The sequence below is a fragment of the Aegilops tauschii genome, chromosome 3 (genome assembly GCF_002575655.3).
Source record: "Aegilops tauschii subsp. strangulata cultivar AL8/78 chromosome 3, Aet v6.0, whole genome shotgun sequence".
NCBI classification, from domain to species: domain Eukaryota; kingdom Viridiplantae; phylum Streptophyta; class Magnoliopsida; order Poales; family Poaceae; genus Aegilops; species Aegilops tauschii.
The window spans coordinates 314,466,006-314,470,900 of record NC_053037.3 but is presented as its reverse complement, the minus strand read 5'-3'; positions in this window follow the sequence as shown (position 1 = coordinate 314,470,900).

Genomic DNA, 4,895 nt, shown 5'->3' with positions numbered 1-4,895 from the left:
CTCCTGTTCGTTCCGTCCGAGGCCTCACCGTCGTCCTCCGCCTTGCGGCCTTGGTTCGCTCGCCGTGCACGGTGCGCCGCCCTCTTGCGTTGTCAACGTCGTCAACAACCGAGAGGAACAAGGAGATGACTGTACGTGGAGAGGATGACAGTAGGGACCCACCAGCGTCATGGTAGTATGCAAGCAAGTGCCTCTATATTACAAGCCCAAAAATATGGTTCCTCCTAATGGTTGGACATCTGGGGCTCACGCCATTGTCAACGTAGTCAATAAACGAGAGAATTACACTACGAGCGGCTGACACCAGGGACCCAGCAGGTTGAGGAACAAGCAGTTGTTATTTATACTAGTTTTAGCGACAGATCAGGGTAACAATGGGGTTGTGCGGGGGCTGTGGCCCATCTAGCCAGGGTTTTATTTATGTTTACCACATCATGAGCCCCGTTGTGTTTTTTTTCTTGCTGAAAATGGCTAGCCCAGTTCTATTTTTTAAAAGAAATACCCAAACGAGGCCTACTTGCTTTATCAGCCCTGCTGGGCTGCAAATCTTTCAAGACGAGGAGAGTTTCATTCGGTTTGCCCAGAAATGGGCTGTACATTTTTAAAACAGGTCAAACCGGGAATTAGTTTCAATTTTTTTTATTACAAGATTTTAAATTCCATTGATTTTTATGCGTGGACAATTATTCGGATTTTATATTTATATAAATTATTTTTCAAAATAGTTTGAATGTGAATCGATATTTCGGGATTAAAAACAGTTGACCGCACCAAAATATGCAAAAAAAATCGTATACTTTTTAACCGTGGCCACAATATGGGGTGTAATGCTAACAAAAAGAAGATGGGCTCCAAAAAAATTCTTAAGAATTAGCAAATGGGTTGTACATTATTAGAAATAATGCACACAATGAAAGATCGTGGATGTCTCCTAGAGGGGGGGTGAATAGGCGCTTTAAAATAATTACGGTTTAGGCTTGAACAAATGCGGAATAAACCTAGCGGTTAATTTGACAAGCAAAAAACCTACAACAACTAGGCTCACCTATGTGCACCAACAACTTATGCTAAGCAAGATAAACAACTAAGTGATAGCAAGATATATGACAAGAAACAATATGGCTATCACAAAGTAAAGTGCATAAGTAAAGGGTTCAGGTAAGAGATAACCGAGGCACGCGGAGACGACGATGTATCCCGAAGTTCACACCCTTGCGGATGCTAATCTCTGTTTGGAGCGGTGTGGAGGCACAATGCTCCCCAAGAAGCCACTAGGGCCACCGTAATCTCCTCACGCCCTCGCACAATGCAAGATGCCGTGATTCCACTAAGGGACCCTTGAGGGCGGTCACCGAACCCGTACAAATGGCAACCCTTGGGGGCGGTCACCGAACCCGTACACTTTGGCAACCCTTGGGGGCGGTCACCGGTACCCATCAAATTGCTCGAGGCGATCTCCACAACCTAATTGGAGACCCCGACGCTTGCCCGGAGCTTTACACCACAATGATTGAGCTCCGAACACCACCAACCGTCTAGGGCGCCCAAGCACCCAAGAGGAACAAGCTCAAGGGTACCAAGCACCCAAGAGTAATAAGCTTCTCAACTTGTAACTTCCACGTATCGCCGTGGAGAACTCAAACCGATGCACCAAATGCAATGGCAAGGGCACACGGAGTGCCCAAGTCCTTCTCTCTCAAATCCCACCGAAGCAACTAATGCTAGGGAGGAAAATGAGAGGAAGAACAAGAAGGAGAACACCAAGAACTCCAAGATCTAGATCCAATGGGTTCCCCTCACATAGAGGAGAAAGTGATTGGTGGAAATGTGGATCTAGATCTCCTCTCTCTTTTCCCTCAAAAACTAGCAAGAATCCATGGAGGGATTGAGAGTTAGCAAGCTCGAAGAAGGTCAACAATGGGGAAAGAACACGAGCTCAAAGGATAAGGTTCATTGGGGAAGAAGACCCCCTTTTATAGGAGGGGGAAAATCCAACCGTTATGTGCTCAGCCCGCACACGAGCGGTACTACCGCTCCACGAGCGGTACTGCCGCTCGGGCGGAAGAAGCAGGGAAACGGATCAACGAAACATGAACCTTGGGGCGGTAGTACCGCTTATAAGCGGTACTACCGCTCACCCCAGCGGTACTACCGCTCGACCGGAGCGGTACTACCGCTTATAGGCGGAACTACCGTGCCTTACTGCCGCACGACTACCGCTGAACCCGACACGAAAAGAGCAGACCCAAAATTGAGGTGGTAGTAGAGCGGTACTGGAGTGGTACTACCGCTTGACGCTACAAGCGGTACTACCGCTGCCACCGCGGTACTACCGCTTGACGCTACAAGCGGTACTATCGCTGCCACCGCGGTACTACCGCAGGGAGAAAAACAGAACTGCCAAAATTTCTTCATATGAGCTCCGAATTGAGCAAACTCAAGCTTGTTGGATAGAGGAAGACGAGGCAGGGGAGGTATGCCAACAAATAGAGGAGTGAAACCTCCAACTGAGAAGAACCGGCATAACCTCCAACATCGAAAACATCATAGAAGATGCGAGTGAACTCTGTTTTCGATGAACTCGAGCTTGTCATCAAGATGACCATAAGCTCCAAAACTCACAAAGAGAAGAACCAAACAAGAACTAATAAAGATGATGCAAGGATGCAATGGTTTGACCTCTCTATGAACGATACGATCAAGCTACTCATCGAGAGCCCCCCTTGATAGTACGGCAATCGATCCTATAACCCGGTCTCCCAACTACCATCATGAGACCGGTAAAATAGAAAACCTATCAAGAGCAAACCTTTGCCTTGCACATGGTCCACTTGAGCTAGATGATGACGATCTTGACTCCCTCAACTTGGACCACCTTTCTTGGTTGCGTTGGCTCGATGAAGACTAGTTGATTGCTCCCCCATGCTCCACTATGGGTGAGCCACTGTTCCGCACATCTTCACAAGTCCATTGTCACCACAATGGACGGCAAGCTTCAAGCATTTGATCTCTTCATGATGCTTCACTTGAACTTGCACACCGCAACATCTTCACAAGTCCATTGTCACCACAATGGACGGCAAGCTTCAAGCATTTGATCTCTTCATGATGCTTCACTTGAACTTGCACACCGCAACCTAACCCCACAAAGATCTCTCACGAAGATCATGGGTTAGTACACAAAGCGTAATTGACAATGCTTACCACACCATCGGATCGCTTGATCCCTCTCGGTACATCTTCTACGCTTTGTGAGTTGATCAAGTTGATTCACTCTTGACTTAGTCTTGATCAACCTTGAATCTTTTCAACTCTCTTCATTTGGATGATGTCTTGAAGATATACACGAATGATCACACAATCTTCTTCTCCAAGACATGCTTGCAATAAGCTCAACTCTCACATGACCAATCTTTGGATAATTCCTTAATAACACCTTGGTCACCACATAAACTCCTTGAAACCAACACATGGACTTCAAGAAATGCATATGGACAAATCCTTCAAATATAACTCAAGGCAACCATTAGTCCATAGAGATTGTCATCAATTACCAAAACCAAACATGGGGGCACCGCATGTTCTTTCACACGAGAGTAGTGACTGTTGGATGTCCATCCAACGGCTGTCGTGCTTCTTCAATCTCTGCTTTTCCTGCTCCAGCCGCTCAAACAAGCGCCGGCGGGACTGCCTGCTCTCTCCTCCCCGCGGCCGGCTGTGCTGCCACGCAGGCCTCACCGCCCCACCGTACTCCCATCACTGGCCTAGCCATCCCTCTACTCACCCACACCTGCTATTATTCTCCGGCGCCGGCGGACGAACCAGTAAACCCTCGTACAGTCGTACTCCCCTCCGCATGGGAAACAACTGTCGAGTCTTCCCTGCCTCCGTGTCGTTCCCTTCCTAGGCCTCGCCATCGTCCACCGCCCTGGTGCTCTCGGTGTGGCCTAGTCAACGTGGTCAATGAATGACATCCATCGGAAGTGGATTGTACGTGGAGAGGCTGACAGCTGGGTCCACGGCCGCATGCAAGGAAATGCCTCCTTATTACGCGCAAAATAATGATTCCTCCACCTGACATCTAGGACCCATGGGAAGGGCTTCTGTATTTCGCGGTAAAAACATTCCCCCCGCTGACAGGCCGGACCCACCAGCTATTTCTTCGCACGCAAGGAAGTGCCTCCTTATGACGCATAAAAAATGAATACCCCCTGCTAGCTGGGACCCACCATAGTGGGTGGCTGACTTGTGGGCCTACTAAGTTGATGGGGACAAAGGGTTTTGTCAACTTAGTCAATATGAACGATTCTAGCTCCAATGACCGTACGATGTCCATCCAACGGCCGTAGTGCTTCTTCAACCTCTGGTCTTCTTGCTCCAGCTGCCCAAACCAGCGTCAGTCGTGCCTCGTGCTCCTGCCTCCCATGGCCGGCTGCGATGCGGCGGAGGCCTCACCGCCCCCATACTACTCCCACCGCTGGCCAGGCCATCCCTCCACTCACCCACACCCCCTGTTATTCTGCGGCGACGGCAGCCTCACACCGCAGCCGAACCAGTGAACCCTCGTACTCCTCTCCACGTGGGCATCCACTGCCGCATCTTCCCCGGCTCCGCGCCGTCCCCTTCCTAGGCCCCGCCGTCGTCCACTGCCTTGGTGCTCTCGGCGCGGCGTGGTCAATGTGGTCAACGGCCGACTTCCATCGGAAGAGTACTGTACGTGCAGAGGCTGACAGCTGGGTCCACGGCCGCAGCTGGGTCCACGGCCACAACCCAGTTTTTTTGTGATTTGCCAAGTAAGTCGCTTTGTCAGGCCTGTTGGGCTGCAAATCTTTCAAGACAAGGAGAGCTTCATTCGGCTGGCCGAGAAAATGGCCTATCAGTAATGAGAAATGGGT